Source organism: Pseudophryne corroboree, unplaced genomic scaffold, assembly GCF_028390025.1.
Source record: "Pseudophryne corroboree isolate aPseCor3 unplaced genomic scaffold, aPseCor3.hap2 scaffold_990, whole genome shotgun sequence".
NCBI lineage: Eukaryota > Metazoa > Chordata > Amphibia > Anura > Myobatrachidae > Pseudophryne > Pseudophryne corroboree.
The window spans coordinates 44,302-69,329 of record NW_026970571.1 but is presented as its reverse complement, the minus strand read 5'-3'; the positions used below and the strand labels follow the sequence as shown (position 1 = coordinate 69,329).

Genomic DNA, 25,028 nt, shown 5'->3' with positions numbered 1-25,028 from the left:
CCTTGCATTGATTTTAGAGCCCTGAATAAGATCTCAGTTAAAAACACCTATCCTTTGCCGTTGATTTCTGTACTCTTTGATCAGTTACGTTCTGCTGTGATTTTTTCTAAAATTGACCTTAGAGGAGCGTACAACCTCATCCGAATTAAATCTGGAGATGAGTGGAAAACGGCCTTCAGTACTCAGTCGGGTCACTACGAATACCTGGTGATGCCGTTCGGCCTGTCCAATGCTCCGGCAGTTTTTCAAGACCTCATTAACGATGTGCTCCGTGACTTCCTAGGGAAATTCGTGGTCGTTTACTTAGACGACATCCTGATTTTTTCTAAATCAATGGAACAACATGTTACCCAGGTGCGTCTGGTTCTTCAAAAGTTATGTGAGAATCATTTATATGCCAAGCTGGAGAAGTGTGAGTTTCATGTCACGGAAGTATCTTTTTTAGGGTACATAATTTCCCCTCAGGGATTTTCCATGGAACCAAAGAAACTCCAGGCCATCCTTAGTTGGGCGCAACCCACCAATTTAAAAGCAATTAAGCGTTTTTTAGGGTTTGCGAATTATTATAGGAGGTTCATTCATTCTTTTTCTGACCTGGTTGCTCCCATTGTAGCTCTGACAAAGAAAGGAGCGGATCCTACCAACTGGTCGCATGAAGCTGAGTTGTCCTTCCGGGCCTTGAAACAAGCCTTTGTCTCGGCTCCAGTCCTCAGACATCCTAATCCGGAATTGCCCTTTGTGGTGGAGGTTGATGCCTTGGAGGTTGGAGTGGGGGCTATCCTTTCTCAAAAGGATCCGGAGTCTCTGGAGTTACATCCTTGTGCCTTTATGTCCAGGAAATTCTCCTCCGCTGAATCCAACTATGACGTTGGTAATCGGGAGTTACTGGCGGTAAAATGGGCTTTCGAGGAGTGGAGGCATTGGCTGGAGGGAGCAAAACATACTATTTCGGTATTGACTGACCATAAGAACCTGCAATACATTGAATCGGCTAAGCGGCTTAATGCCCGGCAGGCACGTTGGGCATTATTTTTTACGCGTTTCAAATTTATAATCACTTTCAGGCCTGGTTCCAAGAATACTAAGGCTGATGCCCTGTCACATAGCTTTCTTCCGGTTCACAATAACAATCCTGTTACCCCCATACTTCCATCTTCGGTCATCTGGGCGGGCCTCACACAAGATTTATTTACCCAGTTAAAACAGCTTCAACACCAAGCTCCTAGAATTACTCCTGCTGGTCGTCTTTACGTCCCTGAGTTTTTGAGAGTTACTGTTTTAACGGAATTCCATGATAACAAAGTTTCAGGGCATCCAGGAGTCTCTAAGACATTGGAGTTAGTCTCTCGCTCAGTATGGTGGCCTGGTCTTTCTAAAGACGTCAAGGAATTTGTTTATTCATGTCAGGTTTGTGCACAGCATAAGGTTCCCCGTTCCTTGCCCATCGGGCAACTTATGCCCTTAAATGTTCCTCTCAGGCCATGGTCTCATATTTCTATGGATTTTGTGGTTGACCTTCCCCTTTCAGCCGGATTCCGAGTCATATGGGTGGTAGTGGACCGTTTTAGTAAAATGGCTCATTTTATTGCTCTTCCCCGATTGCCTTCTGCCCAAGGGTTGGCAGTTTTGTTTCTCCGCCATGTATTCAGGCTTCATGGGTTGCCTACTGATATTGTTTCTGATCGGGGTCCACAATTCATCGCACAATTCTGGAAATGTTTTTGTGCCTCATTGAAGATGAAATTGTCGTTAACATCCGGTTACCACCCACAATCCAACGGGCAAACCGAACGAGTTAACCAATCATTGAAACAATATTTGCGCTTGTATTCAGCCAAACTCCAGAATGATTGGTCCGAGTTTCTTCCGTTGGCTGAATTTGCTTACAATAATTCTTGTCATTCCTCCACTAAAGAGTCTCCATTCTTTTCAGTTTTTGGTTTTCACCCCAGAGCTAATTCTTTTTTTCATCATTCCTCAGTCTCCTCGCTTACCTTAACCTCCCATCTCAGAGCCATTTGGAAAAAGGTGCACCTTGCTCTCAGAAAAGCGGCCTTTCGAGAGAAGAAATTTTCTGACAGGCTCCGACGTCCTTGCACTTTTAAGGTGGGAGATAGGGTGTGGTTGTCGACTCGCAACATCAGGCTTCGACAATCCTCAGCTAGACTGGGACCCAAATTTATTGGGCCATTTCTTATTATTAAAAGAGTCAACCCAGTTGCCTTTCGGTTACGTTTACCAAGATCTCTCCGGATTGGAAATACGTTTCATTGTTCCCTGTTGAAACAATACGTTTCTTCCAGTAGATTTCCTCGGAAGATCTCTCAGGGTAGATCTCCAGTAGATGTACAGGGACAACAGGAGTTCTTGGTAGAGAAGGTTCTCGATTCCAAATTGTCCCGGGATCGGCTGTATTTTCTGGTTCACTGGAAAGGCTATGGTCCGGAGGAAAGGTCTTGGGTCCTGGATAAGGATCTTCATGCCCCGAGGCTCAAGAGGGCATTTTTTCGGGAATTTCCTCAGAAACCTGGCTTTAGGGGTTCCTTGACCCCTCCTCAAGGGGGGGGTACTGTTTGGCGCCGGGGTCCGCTTGATGGTCTGCGCGGCCCGGCGCCTAGCAACTAGAGATGCCGTGCACGTACAGCCGCCGGCTCCCTAGCAACGCTAGACGCCGGGCGCGCTGAGCCGCACGGACCCTAGCAACGGGGACGCCACTGGCGGACCGCATTCCCCGTTGCTAGGCTTTAGGAAATTAAGATATTCACCTGCTCTCTGGCCGTGCAGCAAGGCAGCTGCACGGCATTTATTCTAATCAGCCATTAGCATTAGAGACCTGAGACAAAGAGATCTGAATTATATGAGAGCCGACCAGAGGAAACACAAATTATGCAGTCAAGTGTCCCACATTTGGGGAAATCGCAGATGCAGCACACCCAGAGTGCAATGGGTGAGCCTTGCCCTGGGAGAAGCACCTTCCTGATCATACCTGGCAGGTAAGTAGGAGTTGGGCAAGAGCTGAGGAGGGTCGCTGCTCGGGCACCCCCCTGTCAAGTGAAGGAGATCCAACTGAGGCAGCACAAGAGAACTCTCGAAAGAAGAACAAGGCTAGAGGAAGATCTGAGACACAGAAATCTGGCTTTTACCAGAGCTGACCAGAGGAAAGCACAAACACAGTCCCCCACTACCACAAATAATGCAGTCGAGTTTCCCACATTTGGGGAAATCACAGGGGTCAGCATACCCAGAATGCAATGAATGAACCTCACCCTGGGAGAACAATCTTCATGACCATGGTATCTCCTATGCAAAATAAGTATGATTTGGGATAGGGCTGGGGAGGGCCGCTGCTCAGGCACATCTCTGTCAAGTAAAGGAGATTCAACTGAGGCAGCACAACCTAACCGTGGTTTTTTTTTCATTCTTTATACCGTCATAGTGTCATACTAGTTGTTACGAGTATACTACTATCTCTTTATCAACCAGTGTACAGTGCGGTAGTTCACGGCTGTGGTTACCTCTGTGTCGGCAGTCGGCAGGCAGTCCGTCCATCCATAATTGTATTATAATATATACCACCTAACCGTGGTTTTTTTTTCATTCTTTATACCGTCATAGTCAGTCATACTAGTTGTTACGAGTATACTACTATCTCTTTATCAACCAGTGTACAGTGCGGTAGTTCACGGCTGTGGCTACCTCTGTGTCGGAACTCGGCAGGCAGTCCGTCCATCCATAATTGTATTACAATATATACCACTTAACCGTGGTTTTTTTTTCATTCTTTATACCGTCATAGTCAGTCATACTAGTTGTTACGAGTATACTACTATCTCTTTATCAACCAGTGTACAGTGCGGTAGTTCACGGCTGTGGCTACCTCTGTGTCGGAACTCGGCAGGCAGTCCGTCCATCCATAATTGTATTACAATATATACCACCTAACCGTGGTTTTTTTTTCATTCTTTATACCGTCATAGTCAGTCATACTAGTTGTTACGAGTATACTACTATCTCTTTATCAACCAGTGTACAGTGCGGTAGTTCACGGCTGTGGCTACCTCTGTGTCGGAACTCGGCAGGCAGTCCGTCCATCCATAATTGTATTATTATAATATATACCACCTAACCGTGGTTTTTTTTTCATTCTTTATACCGTCATAGTGTCATACTAGTTGTTACGAGTATACTACTATCTCTTTATCAACCAGTGTACAGTGCGGTAGTTCACGGCTGTGGCTACCTCTGTGTCGGCAGTCGGCAGGCAGTCCGTCCATCCATAATTGTATTATAATATATACCACCTAACCGTGGTTTTTTTTTCATTCTTTATACCGTCATAGTCAGTCATACTAGTTGTTACGAGTATACTACTATCTCTTTATCAACCAGTGTACAGTGCGGTAGTTCACGGCTGTGGCTACCTCTGTGTCGGAACTCGGCAGGCAGTCCGTCCATCCATAATTGTATTACAATATATACCACCTAACCGTGGTTTTTTTTTCATTCTTTATACCGTCATAGTCAGTCATACTAGTTGTTACGAGTATACTACTATTTCTTTATCAACCAGTGTACAGTGCGGTAGTTCACGGCTGTGGCTACCTCTGTGTCGGAACTCGGCAGGCAGTCCGTCCATCCATAATTGTATTATTATAATATATACCACCTAACCGTGGTTTTTTTTTCATTCTTTATACCGTCATAGTGTCATACTAGTTGTTACGAGTATACTACTATCTCTTTATCAACCAGTGTACAGTGCGGTAGTTCACGGCTGTGGCTACCTCTGTGTCGGCAGTCGGCAGGCAGTCCGTCCATCCATAATTGTATTATAATATATACCACCTAACCGTGGTTTTTTTTTCATTCTTTATACCGTCATAGTCAGTCATACTAGTTGTTACGAGTATACTACTATCTCTTTATCAACCAGTGTACAGTGCGGTAGTTCACGGCTGTGGCTACCTCTGTGTCGGAACTCGGCAGGCAGTCCGTCCATCCATAATTGTATTACAATATATACCACCTAACCGTGGTTTTTTTTTCATTCTTTATACCGTCATAGTCAGTCATACTAGTTGTTACGAGTATACTACTATCTCTTTATCAACCAGTGTACAGTGCGGTAGTTCACGGCTGTGGCTACCTCTGTGTCGGCACTCGGCAGGCAGTCCGTCCATCCATAATTGTATTACAATATATACCACCTAACCGTGGTTTTTTTATACCACCTAACCGTGGCAGTCCGTCCATAATTGTATACTAGTATCCAATCCATCCATCTCCATTGTTTACCTGAGGTGCCTTTTAGTTCTGCCTATAAAATATGGAGAACAAAAAAGTTGAGGTTCCAAAATTAGGGAAAGATCAAGATCCACTTCCACCTCGTGCTGAAGCTGCTGCCACTAGTCATGGCCGAGACGATGAAATGCCAGCAACGTCGTCTGCCAAGGCCGATGCCCAATGTCATAGTACAGAGCATGTCAAATCCAAAACACCAAATATCAGAAAAAAAAGGACTCCAAAACCTAAAATAAAATTGTCGGAGGAGAAGCGTAAACTTGCCAATATGCCATTTACCACACGGAGTGGCAAGGAACGGCTGAGGCCCTGGCCTATGTTCATGGCTAGTGGTTCAGCTTCACATGAGGATGGAAGCACTCAGCCTCTCGCTAGAAAAATGAAAAGACTCAAGCTGGCAAAAGCAGCACAGCAAAGAACTGTGCGTTCTTCGAAATCCCAAATCCGAATTCCGAGCCCACCCGCTGGCGGTGATGCAGGGCAGTCTGGAGCGACTGCTGATGCTGACATCTGGTCCGGACTGAAGGACCTGACAACCATTACGGACATGTCGTCTACTGTCACTGCATATGATTCTCTCACCATTGATAGAATGGTGGAGGATTATATGAGTGACCGCATCCAAGTAGGCACGTCACACAGTCCGTACTTATACTGGCAGGAAAAAGAGGCAATTTGGAGGCCCTTGCACAAACTGGCTTTATTCTACCTAAGTTGCCCTCCCACAAGTGTGTACTCCGAAAGAGTGTTTAGTGCCGCCGCTCACCTTGTCAGCAATCGGCGTACGAGGTTACATCCAGAAAATGTGGAGAAGATGATGTTCATTAAAATGAATTATAATCAATTCCTCCGCGGAGACATTGACCAGCAGCAATTGCCTCCACAAAGTACACAGGGAGCTGACATGGTGGATTCCAGTGGGGACGAATTGATAATCTGTGAGGAGGGGGATGTACACGGTGATATATCGGAGGATGATGATGAGGTGGACATCTTGCCTCTGTAGAGCCAGTTTGTGCAAGGAGAGATTAATTGCTTCTTTTTTGGTGGGGGTCCAAACCAACCCGTCATTTCAGTCACAGTCGTGTGGCAGACCCTGTCACTGAAATGATGGGTTGGTTAAAGTGTGCATGTCCTGTTTTGTTTATACAACATAAGGGTGGGTGGGAAGGGCCCAAGGACAATTCCATCTTGCACCTCTTTTTTCTTTTATTTTTCTTTGCGTCATGTGCTGTTTGGGGAGGGTTTTTTGGAAGGGACATCCTGCGTGACACTGCAGTGCCACTCCTAGATGGGCCCGGTGTTTGTGTCGGCCACTAGGGTCGCTTATCTTTCTCACACAGTCAGCTACCTCATTGCGCCTCTTTTTTTCTTTGCGTCATGTGCTGTTTGGGGAGGGTTTTTTGGAAGGGACATCCTGCGTGACACTGCAGTGCCACTCCTAGATGGGCCAGGTGTTTGTGTCGGCCACTAGGGTCGCTAATCTTACTCACACAGCTACCTCATTGCGCCTCTTTTTTTCTTTGCGTCATGTGCTGTTTGGGGAGGGTTTTTTGGAAGGGACATCCTGCGTGACACTGCAGTGCCACTCCTAGATGGGCCCGGTGTTTGTGTCGGCCACTAGGGTCGCTAATCTTACTCACACAGCTACCTCATTGCGCCTCTTTTTTTCTTTGCGTCATGTGCTGTTTGGGGAGGGTTTTTTGGAAGGGACATCCTGCGTGACACTGCAGTGCCACTCCTAGATGGGCCCGGTGTTTGTGTCGGCCACTAGGGTCGCTGAGCTTAGTCATCCAGCGACCTCGGTGCAAATTTTAGGACTAAAAATAATATTGTGAGGTGTAAGGTGTTCAGAATAGACTGAAAATGAGTGTTAATTATGGTTATTGAGGTTAATAATACTATGGGATCAAAATGACCCCCAAATTCAATGTTTTAAGATGTTTTTTAGGGTTTTTTGAAAAAACCACCCGAATCCAAAACACACCCGAATCCGACAAAAAAAATTCGGTGAGGTTTTGCCAAAACGCGGTCGAACCCAAAACACGGCCGCGGAACCGAACCCAAAACCAAAACACAAAACCCGAAAAATTTCAGGCGCTCATCTCTAGTTCCTGATAGTCAGATTGAAGATGTCAGTGTTGAAGTACACCAGGATGAGGAGGATATGGGTGTTGCTGGCGCTGGGGAGGAAATTGACCAGAAGGATTCTGATGGTGAGGTGGTTTGTTTAAGTCAGGCACCCGGGGAGACACCTGTTGTCCGTGGGAGGAATATGGCCGTTGACATGCCAGGTGAAAATACCAAAAAAATCAGCTCTTCGGTGTGGAGGTATTTCACCAGAAATGCGGACAACAGGTGTCAAGCCGTGTGTTCCCTTTGTCAAGCTGTAATAAGTAGGGGTAAGGACGTTAACCACCTCGGAACATCCTCCCTTATACGTCACCTGCAGCGCATTCATAATAAGTCAGTGACAAGTTCAAAAACTTTGGGTGACAGCGGAAGCAGTCCACTGACCAGTAAATCCCTTCCTCTTGTAACCAAGCTCACGCAAACCACCCCACCAACTCCCTCAGTGTCAATTTCCTCCTTCCCCAGGAATGCCAATAGTCCTGCAGGCCATGTCACTGGCAAGTCTGACGAGTCCTCTCCTGCCTGGGATTCCTCCGATGCATCCTTGCGTGTAACGCCTACTGCTGCTGGCGCTGCTGTTGTTGCCGCTGGGAGTCGATGGTCATCCCAGAGGGGAAGTCGTAAGCCCACTTGTACTACTTCCAGTAAGCAATTGACTGTTCAACAGTCCTTTGCGAGGAAGATGAAATATCACAGCAGTCATCCTACTGCAAAGCGGATAACTGAGTCCTTGACAACTATGTTGGTGTTAGACGTGCGTCCGGTATCCGCCGTTAGTTCACAGGGAACTAGACAATTTATTGAGGCAGTGTGCCCCCGTTACCAAATACCATCTAGGTTCCACTTCTCTAGGCAGGCGATACCGAGAATGTACACGGACGTCAGAAAAAGACTCACCAGTGTCCTAAAAAATGCAGTTGTACCCAATGTCCACTTAACCACGGACATGTGGACAAGTGGAGCAGGGCAGGGTCAGGACTATATGACTGTGACAGCCCACTGGGTAGATGTATGGACTCCCGCCGCAAGAACAGCAGCGGCGGCACCAGTAGCAGCATCTCGCAAACGCCAACTCTTTCCTAGGCAGGCTACGCTTTGTATCACCGCTTTCCAGAATACGCACACAGCTGAAAACCTCTTACGGCAACTGAGGAAGATCATCGCGGAATGGCTTACCCCAATTGGACTCTCCTGTGGATTTGTGGCATCGGACAACGCCAGCAATATTGTGTGTGCATTAAATATGGGCAAATTCCAGCACGTCCCATGTTTTGCACATACCTTGAATTTGGTGGTGCAGAATTTTTTAAAAAACGACAGGGGCGTGCAAGAGATGCTGTCGGTGGCCAGAAAAATTGCGGGACACTTTCGGCGTACAGGCACCACGTACAGAAGACTGGAGCACCACCAAAAACTACTGAACCTGCCCTGCCATCATCTGAAGCAAGAAGTGGTAACGAGGTGGAATTCAACCCTCTATATGCTTCAGAGGTTGGAGGAGCAGCAAAAGGCCATTCAAGCCTATACAATTGAGCACGATATAGGAGATGGAATGCACCTGTCTCAAGTGCAGTGGAGAATGATTTCAACGTTGTGCAAGGTTCTGATGCCCTTTGAACTTGCCACACGTGAAGTCAGTTCAGACACTGCCAGCCTGAGTCAGGTCATTCCCCTCTTCAGGCTTTTGCAGAAGAAGCTGGAGGCATTGAAGAAGGAGCTAACACGGAGCGATTCCGCTAGGCATGTGGGACTTGTGGATGCAGCCCTTAATTCGCTTAACAAGGATTCACGGGTGGTCAATCTGTTGAAATCAGAGCACTACATTTTGGCCACCGTGCTCGATCCTAGATTTAAAGCCTACCTTGGATCTCTCTTTCCGGCAGACACAGGTCTGCTGGGGTTGAAAGACCTGCTGGTGACAAAATTGTCAAGTCAAGCGGAACGCGACCTGTCAACATCTCCTCCTTCACATTCTCCCGCAACTGGGGGTGCGAGGAAAAGGCTCAGAATTCCGAGCCCACCCGCTGGCGGTGATGCAGGGCAGTCTGGAGCGACTGCTGATGCTGACATCTGGTCCGGACTGAAGGACCTGACAACGATTACGGACATGTCGTCTACTGTCACTGCATATGATTCTCTCAACATTGATAGAATGGTGGAGGATTATATGAGTGACCGCATCCAAGTAGGCACGTCACACAGTCCGTACTTATACTGGCAGGAAAAAGAGGCAATTTGGAGGCCCTTGCACAAACTGGCTTTATTCTACCTAAGTTGCCCTCCCACAAGTGTGTACTCCGAAAGAGTGTTTAGTGCCGCCGCTCACCTTGTCAGCAATCGGCGTACGAGGTTACATCCAGAAAATGTGGAGAAGATGATGTTCATTAAAATGAATTATAATCAATTCCTCCGCGGAGACATTGACCAGCAGCAATTGCCTCCACAAAGTACACAGGGAGCTGAGATGGTGGATTCCAGTGGGGACGAATTGATAATCTGTGAGGAGGGGGATGTACACGGTGATATATCGGAGGGTGAAGATGAGGTGGACATCTTGCCTCTGTAGAGCCAGTTTGTGCAAGGAGAGATTAATTGCTTCTTTTTTGGGGGGGGTCCAAACCAACCCGTCATATCAGTCACAGTCGTGTGGCAGACCCTGTCACTGAAATGATGGGTTGGTTAAAGTGTGCATGTCCTGTTTTGTTTATACAACATAAGGGTGGGTGGGAGGGCCCAAGGATAATTCCATCTTGCACCTCTTTTTTCTTTTCTTTTTCTTTGCATCATGTGCTGATTGGGGAGGGTTTTTTGGAAGGGACATCCTGCGTGACACTGCAGTGCCACTCCTAGATGGGCCCGGTGTTTGTGTCGGCCACTAGGGTCGCTAATCTTACTGCCCGTCAGCAGCTATTCTAATGTTGCTGCCAACGGGTGCGACATGTTTATTTCAGCTCGCTACCCCCAGGGGAAACAAGCTGAAATGTGTGCAAAGAGACCCATTTGGGCAACCAAACGGTGTCTTTTCATGATCGCGCCCATTACTTTATTCAGGTTTAGGTGCTTTGTGCACCTAAACCAGAGTGTAATGGGCGCAATAATTGAGGGCATTTGAATTTCCCTTATATGTGTGTGTGTGTGATATACACACAGACACACATACTGTATTTCTTTATATAATGGACACCTCAGTTTCTCAGTATTCTATTTCTATTCATTCATGTCCTGCCCCCTACTCTGTCAGACCCCTTCCCCTCTACTTTTCTGACCCCAAACGCCACTCATTCTTGTTGAGTGCTGGTGGGCCCATTCAGAATTTTGCTATGGGGCCCACAAAGGTCTAGTTACGCCACTGGGCAGGGTTGTAGAGGAGGCGGTGCAAGGCATCCTGGGAACAGTCAAAGCTTTAGCCTGTTGGTGCCTTGGATCAAGATCCAACTCTACACCCCGATGTTAGTGTAGTGCCTTTTGGGGTTAAGGTTTTACAGAAAGTTACAGGTTTTTTTAATTTAGTAAAATATGCCCCATTTTAAAGATAGGGCATTTACATTTGTTGCACCTGTTGCAGTACATAGCAGCCTGCAGGGCATGTACAGTGGCTTCATTTGGGTGCACATACATTGCCGGCTCCTGGTCGCAAACTGAAATTATTGTGTGTAAGTGGAATTAGCGGTGTTTATGTCATACAGGGGGGTGGGGGAGGTTTGTGGTTGGTGGGGGGCACGCTGTGTGATTATTATCCTGCATCTATACATACATGCGCTAACACCTGGACATACACTGATGTACCCACACCTAATATCCATACATACACGCCCTGACACCTGGACATACACCAACATTCCCACACCTGCATCTATACATACACATGCTGACACCTGGACATACACCAACATACAAGCACCTGCATCTATATATACACGCGCTGACAAATGGACATACACCGACGTACCCACACTTGCATCTATACATACATGCACTGACATCTGGACATACAAGCACCTGCATCTATACATACACGCGCTGACACCTGAACCTACACTGACGTTCCCACACCTGCATCTATACATACACATTCTGACACCTGGACATACACAGACGTACCCACACCTGCATCTATACATACACGCGTTGACACCTGGACGTACACTGACGTACACACACCTACATCTATATATGCATGGATGCAAATGTGGGTACGTCTGTATACGTCCAGGTGTTAGCATGTATATGTATAGATGTTAGGTGTGGGTACATCAGTGTATGTCCAGGTGTCAGCATATGTATGTATAGATTCACATGTGGGTAAGCCGGTGTACGTCCACGTGTCAGCATGTGTAGGTATAGATGCAGGTGTGGGTACGTTGGTGTACGTTTAGGGGTCAGCGTGTTAATCTATAGATGTTGGTGTGTGTATGTCAGTGTACGTACAGATATAGGTGTGTGTATGTATGTATGTATGTATGTATGTATGTATATGTATAGAGGAAGGTGTGATACATACATATAACACATACATGATAGATACATACATATATCACACACACGATAGATAGATAGATAGATAGATAGATAGATAGATAGAACACATACATACAAGATAGATACATACATACATACATGATAGATACATATATATATACACACACATACGATAGATAGATAGATAGATACATACATATATATATATATATATATATATCACAAACATATATGATTCATACATATATCACACACACATACATGATACATACATGAGAAAGACCTGGGATGTTGATGAGGCCAGGGCCCCCTGCTGATGTTGCGTTGAGGAAGGCAGTGTTCCAGGGCGGATGCCAGTCGGGGAGAGCGCCGCGCAGCCCGGGAAAAATACTGCTGAGGAGCTACATCTGGAAGAGCCCCTGGGAGGGAGAGTGCCACATGCCCAATCCTGCGTGGCAGACTCTGCAGGCCTGCACATGGGAAGGGAGGTCTCTGGCCACACATACTCACCCTTCTGCTGAAGCCCCGCTGCTGTCCCCATCAGCGCTCTCCAGCGGGGAGCGGGGCCAGGATGAACCTCAACCTGTGAGAACTATCTTCATGATCAAGAGATCTCATATGCAAGATAAGTATGTGTTGGGATAGGGCTGGGGAGGGCGGCTGCTCGGGCACACCCCCGTCAAGTTAAGGAGATTTAACTGAGGAAGCACAAGGGAACTCTCGTCTGGGGACAACAACTGCAGGGAGACCACATCTTTTCAGATGAACATGGGAGGGCGGAAGGCTGCCTAATACTGAAGCACCCTCAGACATTAAACCATATGCAACAACTATTGCAAGCATTCCTGGGGGAAGGTCTGCAGCAGACGGATTTGCATACGGTGATGTCATCCAAGCAGTGGGCCAAAGTTGGCTGGAACCCTCATCTGTATATGAAAAGAGAAAAGGGGCATGCAGGGCATGGCGGCCTTTTGCGGCGCTTGTATAACCCCAAGTTTGCATTAAACACCCCCACCCTCTTTCGGTGTGGGGCTCATGTTGGCCATGCCCAAGCCCCTGAAGCATTCAAGCTGATTTCTTGCAGCAGCTGGGCACTGTAACAGCTTCAGAGCTGCTCTACAAGACAAGTAAAAGGGTGTGGGCCCTGCAGCACCACCTGTAGTTTGCATACACACATATATAGGACAGCATCTCTTATATGCCCCAGGGTCAATAAAATAGTATCCTTGTCTAGGCTATCCATCCCCTCAGATAAGGTATTTGTCCATGCCGCTACAGCACTACACACCCAGGCCGACGCAATTGCCGGTCTGAGTAAGGTACCTGAATGTGTATAAATGGACTTCAGGGTAATCTCCTGTTTGCGGTCAGCACACTCTTTGAAGGTAGCCGTATCCTGGGACGGGAGGGCTACCTTCTTGGATAAGCGTGTTAATGCTTTGTCCACCCTAGGGGAGCATTCCCATCGTAACCTATCCGTTGATGGGAAAGGATACGCCATAAGAATCCTTTTGGAAATCTGCAGTCTTTTATCTGGAGACTCCCAAGCTTTTTCACATAACTCGTTCAGCTCGTGTGAGGGGGGAAAGGTTACCTCAGGCTTCTTTCCCTTGTACATATGTACCCTCTTGTCAGCGACAGGGGGTTCCTCTGTGATGTGCAAAACATCTTTTATTGCCATAATCATAAATCGAATGGATTTTGCCAATTTTGGCTGTAACTTTGCATCATCGTAATCGACACTGGAGTCAGAATCCGTGTCGGTATCTGTGTCAACAATCTGGGATAGTGGGCGCTTATGAGACCCTGACAGTCCCTGCAACATAGGATCAGGCATGGGTTGAAACCCTGACTGTCCCAAAGCTTCTGCCTTGTCTAATCTTTTGTGCAATGAGTTTACACTAGCATTTAAAACATTCCACATATCCATCCAATCAGCTGTCGGCGGAGACACCACATTCATTTGCTCCCGCTCCTCTCTAATATAGCCTTCTTCCTCAGACATGTCGACACACGTGTACCGACACACTACACACACAGGGAATGCTTTTTCTGAAGACAGTTTCCCCACAAGGCCCTTTGGAGAGACAGAGAGAGAGTATGCCAGCACCCCCCCAGCGCTATATAACCCAGGAATAAAACAGTAACTTAATGTTTGCCCAGTAGTGCTGCTGTATGTAATTTGCGAATTATGTGCCCCCCCCCACCCCTCTTTTCAACCCTCTTGTCTAACGTGGTATAAGCAGGGTAGAGTCCGGGGAGCTTCCTCTCAGCTGTGCTGTGGAGAAAAAATGGCGCTGGTGAGTGCTGAGGGAGAAGCCCCGCCCCCTCGGAGGCGGGCTTCTGTCCCGCTTAAACTGTAAAATTGGTGGGGGCTTATACATATATAAAGTGCCCAGCTGTATATATGTTATATTTTTGCGAAAGAGGTTTATATTGCTGCCCAGGGCGCCCCCCCTGCGCCCTGCACCCTTACAGTGACCGGAGTATGTGAGGTGTATGGGAGCAAAGGCGCACAGCTGCAGTGCTATGCGTTACCTCAGTGAAGATCATGAAGTCTTCTGCCGCCTCTGAAGTCTTCTTTTCTTCTCATACTCACCCGGCTTCTATCTTCCGGCTCTGCGAGGGGGACGGCGGCGCGGCTCTGGGACGGATGGCGAGGGTGAGATCCTGCGTACCAATCCCACTGGAGCTAATGGTGTCCAGTAGCCTAAGAAGCAGGACCTTGCAACTCAGAGAGTAGGGCTGCTTCTCTCCCCTCAGTCCCTCGATGAGGGAGTCTGTTGCCAGCAGTGCTCCCTGAAAATTAAAAACCTAACAAAATACTTTCTGTCAGAAAGCTCAGGAGAGCTCCTGAAAAGCACCCAGTCTCCACTGGGTACAGTATCAAACTGAGTTCTGGAGGAGGGGCATAGAGGGAGGAGCCAGTGCACACCCAGAACTAAAGTCTTTCTTAAAGTGCCCATGTCTCCTGCGGAGCCCGTCTATCCCCATGGTCCTTACGGAGTCCACAGCATTCTCTAGGACGTTAGAGAAAATAGGATTTTAATACCTACCGGTAAATCCTTTTCTCTTAGTCCGTAGAGGATGATGGGCACCCGTCCCAGTGCGTACTGTGTCTGCAGTTATTAAATGGCCCTTAACTCCAGAACATTTATGTGGAGATGAAAACATCCAAGGAAGACTTGACCATCTTCCTTGGATGTTTTCCCCCTGTGTGACTGCTCTCCAGCCTCGGAGGGTTGCATCCGTGGTCCCTAGGATCCCGTCCTGGATCCCGAACCATCGCCCCTCTAGGTGGTGAGAACTGTGCAGCCACCAATGGAGTGAGATTCTGGTCTTGGAAGACAGGATTATCCTCCGGTGCATGTGTAGGTGGGATCCGGACCACTTGTCCAACAGGTCCCACTGGAACACTCTGGCATGGAACCTGCCAAACTGAATGGCCTCGTAGGCCGCAACCATCTTCCCCAGCAACTGAATGCATTGATGGATTAACACTCTTGCTGGTTTCAGAATTTGTTTGACCAGACTCTGGATCTCCAGAGCCTTTCCACTAGAAGAAAACCTCTTCTGTGTCCAGTATCACTCCCAAAAACAACAACCGCGTCATTGGGACCAACTGCGATTTTGGCAAGTTTAGGAGCCAACCATGTTGTTGAAGAACTGTCAGGGAGAGTAGATGTTTTGCACCAACTGGTCCCTGGATCTCGCCTTAATCAGGAGATCATCCAAGTACGGGATAATTGTGACTCCTTGCTTGCGAAGGAGAACCATCATTTCCGCCATCACCCTGGTGAAAATCCTCGGAGCCGTGGACAGACCAAACGGCAACGTCTGAAATTGGTAATGACAATCCTGAATTGCAAACCTCAGGTAGCTTGATGCAGTGGCTAAATGGGAACATATAAGTAGGCATCCTTTATGTCTACCAAAACCATGAAATCTCCTTTATCCCCCGGACTGGAGATCACTACCCTGAGAGATTCCATCTTGAAATTGAATTTCTTTAGGTAGAAATTAAGGGATTTCAGATTTAAGATTGGTCTGACTGAGCCGTCCGGCTTCGGGACCACGAAGAGGCTTGAATAAAAACCTTCTCCCTGCTGACTAAGGCTGATTTGAACAATCGGTGAGGGGGAACGTCTTGAAACCCCAGTTTGTACCCTTGGGACACTATTTGTAAAACCCACGAGTCCAGGTCCGAATGAATCCAGAACTGACTGAAGAGTTTTAGACGTGCCCCCCACTGGTGCGGGCTCCTGCAAGAGAGCCCCAGCGTCATGCAGTGGATTTGGCAGAAGCAGAGGACGATCTCTGCTCCTGCGATCTTGAAGAGGCTACAGACCTCTTCCCTCTTTTCCTTTCTCTACCTGCAAAGAAAGGGGAATCTTAACTTCTTGCATATCTATTGGGCCGAAATGACTGCGTCAGATAATGATGCGTCTTCATCCGTTGAGAGGGAACATAGGGCAAGAAGGATGACTTACCTGCGGGAGCTGCCGAGATCAAATTAACTAGGCCGTCGCCAAACAAGGCTTCACCTTCATAGGGAAGAGACTCCCTTTCTTCTTGGAGTCAGCATCAGCATTCCCTTGGTGAATCCACAATGCCCTCCTATCCGAGACTGCCATGAAATTGGCCCGTGAGCACTTGTGCCCGGTGTAGGATTTTTAAATATGTGTAGTTTACTGTATGCAAGGGTTTAAAACCTTTTAGGAACTGAGCTCTAAGGTGTATTACATGTAGTTTAAAAAAAACAAAAAAGGTTTATTTTATGGCAGTAGTTTCCAAACTGGGGTTCTTGCACTGGTAGCATAGTTTGGTGGTCCAGGACCAATTAAAATTATTTATACTTTATTAAATTGGCAAAACCATTCCCTCACAACATAACTGAACCTGAGGATGACATGCTATAAACACAATTTACTTAATTTTATATTTTTTTCTGAATTTATCAATAAAAAAAACTTTGGCCTAGGGGTGCCGTGAAACAAATTTTGATACTCTAGGGCAGGGGTGTCAAACCCATGGGCCGCATGCCGCCCCCAATGCATCCTTTTGTGGCCCACAGGCCGGGGTCCGGCAGGGGTCCGACAGGGGTCCTTTTGTGGCCCGATCACCTTGCTTAGAGCGAGGGCAGGAGAGTGCAGCCAGAGTCTTTGCTTTCTATGTGCGGCACCATCTTCCCGAAGAGATCACCGGGAAGATAGTGCCCCTTCCACTGGCTACAGCACAGGTATACTGGGGTGTGGTAGCAAACTGGGGGCCCCAATGGGCCCCTCCAGCAGTCCCTCTACCAAAACACGTCTTTTGGTGGTTTTGCGGTGTTGTTATAACTACATGGTGACGATACTGTAGCACAGAGATTTTCAACCATTTACAACTCACGTCACACAGAACAAGATTTAAATATTGACAAGGCACACTGAAATATAATGGTGATGCATGGTGCAGTATCGTGTCCTAGGATGTCATGTCGCAGCTTCTCCATAGGTAACGCCTGAACAGGCCCGGTGACAGGGGGGACAAAGGGGACACTTGTTCAGGGCTCCAAGTATTAAGAACAGAAATAATGGGGCCACAGTGCCAATATTGCTTTTTAAAGTGTATCCACCAACTGCTCAATTTAAGCAGGAAAACAATTAACAGGCCAACTAAACCCTCCCCCCTCCTTTTACCCCATCACTTTGTCCAGTCCCTGTGGTCCATACTGTATTGCCATTATTATGCATGTTGCTGTGCTGGCCCTTTTCTGAATGTCCCTGCCACCGCCACCGAAGAGCTGGATAGCCCAGTATGAAAACCACCTGCCGGCCTCACTGACGGTCCGAGTCAAAGGCTCCATTTTTTTTTAAAGATCCCTCTGCCAAGTTAAGGGGGGGTTGAGGGGGCCCCAGAGATATCAGTGTACTTGGCCCCAAGATTTCTGTTGCTGGCCCTGACCCTCAGGGGCGTATCTACCCCTTGGCCAGGATGGCACTTGCCAGGGGCACCATCCAGCTGTGCCAACCGTGGCTAAGGGATAGAGTTCTGCAGTCTCGAAAAGGGCGCTATGGCAATCAGCGTGGGACTGACCAATTAGACGGTGAGGGAAGGATACTGAAATTGTCCCAACCCTGTTACAGTTTGAAACGCCCCTCAACTGCTGTCCACTGCTTCACTCCTAGCTCTGCCCCTTTGAAATTATTAATCCCTACCCCCCGGTAGGCGGAGTTCTCCAGGCCCATACTCAGGAGTCACCACTGCTGTACATTATGTGCCGGTTGTAGAGGCAGAGCGGGGAACATCAGAGAACGCCACAAATTACACAGTGGGCAAGGAGATGGCTGGAGACAGCTGCACAGCCATGCCTTGCAAGTTCGAGAGAGCTGTTGAATTTCAGCACTTCAAGTCAGAGCCTGCCCCCTGCTGCCCAAGCAGTCCGTGACAGTTAGTGTCGAGGAGGGGGGGATTTGTGCATGTGTGCTATCAGTGTGTGTGTGGGGGGGGTGGGGGGGTGGAGGATGTGTGTGACTGTGAGGGAGCTGTCAGTGTCAGTGGGGAGAGGAGCAGGAGGGAGTTGTCAGTGTGTGGAAGTGATGAGAGTTGTCAGTACTGGGGAAATGTGTGTGTGTGTGTGTGTGTGTGTGTGTGTGTGTGTGTGTGTGTGTGTACTAGATTTAGGAGTGTGTGTTTGTGAGAGGTTTCAGTTGGGGAATTAGAGTTCATACAGTAATTAAATGTTTTCATATTGAGAACTACATCTCCCAGCATATACAGTGTGCTGGGGATGCTAACAAGCTTTATTTAAAAGTTTAAAAAACATTGCTTTTATGACTGCAATGGTTAAAAAGGGAGAGCTATAAATCAATTTATCAGTGAATGATCGCAGTTTGAGCTGTTACATTTTACTGAACCACCTATCCCTCCACACTCACTACCTGTCCTCAGGATACATTTACCATCCCGGCAGACGGTATACCGGCGGTCATTTGACCGATGTTGGAATCCTGACACCACTTGGGAGACTGGTGCCGGCACACAGACAGCCAACATCCCGAAGGCGAGTATTGGAGGGAGGGTTAGGACCGGGAGGGGGTGTTAGGGAAGGCACTAGGAGGGGGGGGGGGGTTAGTCCTAGCTGCCACCCCCTGAGGGTTAGCCCTATCCGCCACCCCCCCAGAGGGTTAGGATTAGGATTAGGTATCATGTGACTGCTGGAATCCCGAGCGCCGGATGCCATACCCAACCCCCTTTACTTTTTCAGGCATTTCTATCTCTCCTCTCTCTATGGTGTTCCGATTGCCCACTTTCCCTTGTGCTTTTCTCTCTCTCTCCTTTGTTTAGAGCATCAGTTTCTGTAGTCCACTTTATCCTTATTTTTTCCAGTGTTTCACTATCTCTCTGATGTAATGAGGATGTATGGTCTAGAGGGATCAGTAATGCATTGTACTGTATAGAGGCGTCAGGGATGTAGCGTAGGGTATAGAGGCGTCAGGGATGTAGCGTAGGTTATAGAGGCATCAGGAATGTAGCGTAGGGAATAGAGGCATCAGGGATGTAGCGTAGGGTATAGAGGCGTCAGGGATGTAGCATAGGGAATAGAGGCGTCAGGGATGTAGCGTAGGGAATAGAGGCATCAGGGATTTAGCTTAGAGAATATAGGCATCAGGGATGTACTAGCAGGTATATAGAGGTCAGTGTACTGTATAGAGGGGTCAGTAATGCAGTGATGGTTATAGAAAGGTCAGTGATGTAGTGTAGGGTATAGAGGGGTCAGTTATGTAGTGTGGGGTAAAGAGGGGTCAGTAAAGATACTAAGCTGAAGTACTTAGAACACTTCTTGAATTAAGACACAACCTGCAAGAAAAAGTATGCAATATGGGTGAAAAGGCAAATGTCAGAGGTCTGATACCAGTGACCAGCTCCACACCTTGCACCACATAGCGTTATGTTAAACTGGGATATGTTCTTTTTTGGTGTGTGTGTGTGTGTGTGTGTGTGTGTGTGTGTGTGTGTGTGTGTGTGTGTGTGTGTGTATGTGTGTGTGTGTGGGGGGGGGGGGGGGGGGTGCCAAAGGAAATTTTTGCTATTGGCTCCTTTGGTCTAGAACCAGCCCTGATCACAAAATATTTTTGTCTGAGCAGACTGGACACTGATCAGCGTTGGCTCATTCTCAGCCCCCCACCCAGCCTCTGCTACCAACAGACTGCTATTAGCTAGTTAACCTTCTGCCTTCCCTATCTATGACACAGACTGCTGCTAATGCTACCAGAATGTTCCCAGTGGCTTCACACCAACAGTGAATCCCAGCCGATGATGTAGGGCAGCGTGTGGGGGAGGGGGTCAGTTGCTGTGGCTCCAACATGGTAACCGCCAATGGACTGCAATGCTTTATCGAAAGGGGGGGCGCCAGTCCCTTACTTTGCCAGGGGCGCTTGGACCCCTAGCTACACCTCTGTTGACCCTAACCGATACCCCTAAACTAACCATAATTCCTGCAGTAAAAATCCATGTTTCTATGTATATAGGGGGTCATTCCGAGTTGATCGCTTGCTGCCGTTGTTCGCTGCGTAGCAATCAGTTGAAAAAAAATGGCTAATCTGTGCATGCGCATGCTCCGTAATGTGCATGCGCATCGTACGGGTACAAAGTCCATTGTGGTTTTGCACTAGTTCTAGCGATTATTCCAATCACAGAACAGGCCACAAGGAGATTGACAGAAAGAGGGCGTTTCTGGGTGTCAACTGACCGTTTTCAGGGAGTGCTTGGAAAAATGCAGGAGTGGCAGAAGAAATGCAGACGTGGCTGGGCATTCGCTGGATGGGTGTGTGACATCAAAAGCCGTCCCTCGGTTGTTAGAATCAACGCACACGAAGTGTAACTACAGTGCTGGTCTTATTTTGAAACGATTTTGCAGGCGCTCTGCTGCTCAAGTGTTCGCACTTCTCCAAAGTGAATATACACTCTCCAGTGGGCAGCGACAATGCGTTTGCATGGCTGCTAAAAACTGCTAGCGAGCAATCAACTCAGAATGACCCCCATAGTGTATTGCAAGAAAATATCTGTAAATCCAATGGTACCGTAAGTGCGGTATATACTCGCACTTCTTTGCGGGGTGAGAACATCTCCCCTAAGTGAAGTCAGCCCTATGAATAGAGTTTGTGTGATCCCTGTGCAGCAGTCACAGAAAGGGTTCATCTCTGCAGTTTGTCACTCAAATTACATTGCTGCATTTTTTCTAGAAGTGGATCTGAGAGCTGTTACCCGCAGACCAGCTACAATAATTATCCTGGGTACTCACTAGACCAGTGGTTCTCAAACTGCACCCTGGGGTGCCTCAGGACACTTGCAGGGGTGCCTTGGATTGGTGGTCCAGGACCAATTCAAAATATTTATAGTTAGTGTTATAGGCAAAACCAGTGCTGTTGGCTGGCAATCATAACAGATGTGCACAAGCAGAAGCAAATCCTGTCCCCTACCAAAGGGCCAGTGCTAGGGTGTTTGGCGCCTCCCTGCAAACTATTAATTTGGGCCCTCTCTCCAATACTTAATAAAGGGACAGTGCGCTCCTTAAAAAAAGAAGGTGTGGTATCACAAGGAAGGGGCATGGCCACTAGAGATGAGCGCCTGAAATTTTTCGGGTTTTGTGTTTTGGTTTTGGGTTCGGTTCCGCGGCCGTGTTTTGGGTTCGAACGCGTTTTGGCAAAACCTCACCGAATTTTTTTTGTCGGATTCGGGTGTGTTTTGGATTCGGGTGTTTTTTTCAAAAAACACTAAAAAACAGCTTAAATCATAGAATTTGGGGGTCATTTTGATCCCAAAGTATTATTAACCTCAAAAACCATAATTTACACTCATTTTCAGTCTATTCTGAATACCTCACACCTCACAATATTATTTTTAGTCCTAAAATTTGCACCGAGGTCGCTGTGTGAGTAAGATAAGCGACCCTAGTGGCCGACACAAACACCGGGCCCATCTAGGAGTGGCACTGCAGTGTCACGCAGGATGTCCCTTCCAAAAAACCCTCCCCAAACAGCACATGACGCAAAGAAAAAAAGAGGCGCAATGAAGTAGCTGTGTGAGTAAGATTAGCGACCCTAGTGGCCGACACAAACACCGGGCCCATCTAGGAGTGGCACTGCAGTGTCACGCAGGATGTCCCTTCCAAAAAACCTGAACCACTAGCCATGAACATAGGCCAGGGCCTCAGCCGTTCCTTGCCACTCCGTGTGGTAAATGGCATATTGGCAAGTTTACGCTTTATTTTAGGTTTTGGAGTCCTTTTTTTACTGATATTTGGTGTTTTGGATTTGACATGCTCTGTACTATGACATTGGGCATCGGCCTTGGCAGACGACGTTGCTGGCATTTCATCGTCTCGGCCATGACTAGTGGCAGCAGCTTCAGCACGAGGTGGAAGTGGATCTTGATCTTTCCCTAATTTTGGAACCTCAACATTTTTGTTCTCCATATTTTAATAGGCACAACTAAAAGGCACCTCAGGTAAACAATGGAGATGGATGGATTGGATACTAGTATACAATTATGGACGGGCTGCCGAGTGCCGACACAGAGGTAGCCACAGCCGTGAACTACCGCACTGTACTGTGTCTGCTGCTAATATATAGACTGGTTGATAAAGAGATAGTATACTCGTAACTAGTATGTATGTATAAAGAAAGAAAAAAAAACCACGGTTAGGTCACTGGTATATACAATTATGGACGGGCTGCCGAGTGCCGACACAGAGGTAGCCACAGCCGTGAACTACCGCACTGTACTGTGTCTGCTGCTAATATATAGACTGGTTGATAAAGAGATAGTATACTCGTAACTAGTATGTATGTATAAAGAAAGAAAAAAAAACCACGGTTAGGTGGTATATACAATTATGGACGGGCTGCCGAGTGCCGACACAGAGGTAGCCACAGCCGTGAACTACCGCACTGTACTGTGTCTGCTGCTAATATATAGACTGGTTGATAAAGAGATAGTATACTCGTAACTAGTATGTATGTATAAAGAAAGAAAAAAAAACCACGGTTAGGTGGTATATACAATTATGGACGGGCTGCCGAGTGCCGACACAGAGGTAGCCACAGCCGTGAACTACCGCACTGTACTGTGTCTGCTGCTAATATATAGACTGGTTGATAAAGAGATAGTATACTCGTAACTAGTATGTATGTATAAAGAAAGAAAAAAAAACCACGGTTAGGTGGTATATACAATTATGGACGGGCTGCCGAGTGCCGACACAGAGGTAGCCACAGCCGTGAACTACCGCACTGTACTGTGTCTGCTGCTAATATATAGACTGGTTGATAAAGAGATAGTATACTCGTAACTAGTATGTATGTATAAAGAAAGAAAAAAAAAACACGGTTAGGTCACTGGTATATACAATTATGGACGGGCTGCCGAGTGCCGACACAGAGGTAGCCACAGCCGTGAACTACCGCACTGTACACTGGTTGATAAAGAGATAGTAGTATACTCGTAACAATTAGGATGACACTATGACGGTATAAAGAATGAAAAAAAAACCACGGTTAGGTGGTAGGTATATAATAATAAATAATACAATTCTGGTCGGACGGACTGCCTGCCGTGTGCCGACACAGAGGTAGCCACAGCCGTGAACTACCGCACTGTACACTGGTTGATAAAGAGATAGTAGTATACTCGTAACAATTAGGATGACACTATGACGGTATAAAGAATGAAAAAAAAACCACGGTTAGGTGGTAGGTATATAATAATAAATAATACAATTCTGGTCGGACGGACTGCCTGCCGTGTGCCGACACAGAGGTAGCCACAGCCGTGAACTACCGCACTGTACTGTGTCTGCTGCTAATATAGACTGGTTGATATTTAAAGAGATATTAGTAGTATACAACAATACTATACTGGTGGTCAGGCACTGGTCACCACTCCTGCAGCAAAAGTGTGCACTGTTAATTAATATAATTGTACTCCTGGCTCCTGCTAACAACCTGCAGTGCTCCCCAGTCTCCCCCACAATTAATTATAAGCTTTTAATTTATACATTGATGACTGTGCAGCACACTGGGCTGAGCTGAGTGCACACAGACTGAGTCACACTGTGTGACTGACTGTGCTGTGTATCGTTTTTTTTTTCAGGCAGAGAACGGATATAGCAGAGAGAAGTGAACGGATATATTATATTAAATAAAAGTTAACTAGCAACTGCACTGGTCACTGACTGTGGTAAACTAACTCTGTCTGCGACTCTGCACAATCTCTCTCTATCTAATCTATCTATCTCTATTCTAATGGAGAGGACGCCAGACACGTCCTCTCCCTATCAATCTCAATGCACGAGTGAAAATGGCGGCGACGCGCGGCTCCTTATATAGAATCCGAGTCTCGCGATAGAATCCGAGCCTCGCGAGAATCCGACAGCGTCATGATGACGTTCGGGCGCGCTCGGGTTAACCGAGCAAGGCGGGAAGATCCGAGTCGCTCGGACCCGTGGAAAAAAAAGTGAAGTTCGTGCGGGTTCGGATTCAAAGAAACCGAACCCGCTCATCTCTAATGGCCACACAATAGCACCCCAAATCAAAATACGCCACACAGTAGCACTATCTTATTGTCATTACACCGCATGTAATAATAATAATAATAATAATAATAATAATACCCACAGTCGCCCTTTAATACCCTTTATACACATAACCACCATATCAGTGCAGCTTACACACATAATGCCAACAGTAGCAGTGCCCCTTCTACACATGCCCACGGTGGCAATCCTTTACATGGCAAATATCAACCTGGTTTTGCCATGTAAAGGATTGCCACTTTAAAAAACAAACAATAAAAAAAAAAAAACAACAACAGGAAAAAACACAAAATCTCTCACTTTCTGATTCTCACACCCTATTACATTCCTCCCTATATATTTAAATGTTTCTATTACTGTATGTTCCCTCTTCCCTTCTCCAAACTATACACATAATCTTTTAGTATTTCCAGGTAAGTTTTGTGATGTAGGCCATGCACAATTTTAGTTGCCCTAATGTATTTACAGCCTTCTGGAGATATGGCTTCTGGAACTGAACACAGGATTCTAAATGTGGCTGTACCAAGGACCTATACAG

At 47.0% G+C, this 25,028-nt stretch overlaps 1 non-coding gene and 1 pseudogene across 1 annotated transcript; both read right to left on the bottom strand.

The window, feature by feature from the left end:
- Positions 1–2,846: 2,846 nt before the first annotated feature.
- On the bottom strand, positions 2,847–3,001 carry LOC135049683 (U1 spliceosomal RNA; annotated as a pseudogene).
- A 152-nt stretch (positions 3,002–3,153) lies between these two features.
- On the bottom strand, positions 3,154–3,317 carry LOC135049682 (U1 spliceosomal RNA). The gene has a single exon (XR_010241380.1). It is a non-coding gene; the product is annotated as a U1 spliceosomal RNA (small nuclear RNA).
- Between the last annotated feature and the right edge of the window lie 21,711 nt (positions 3,318–25,028).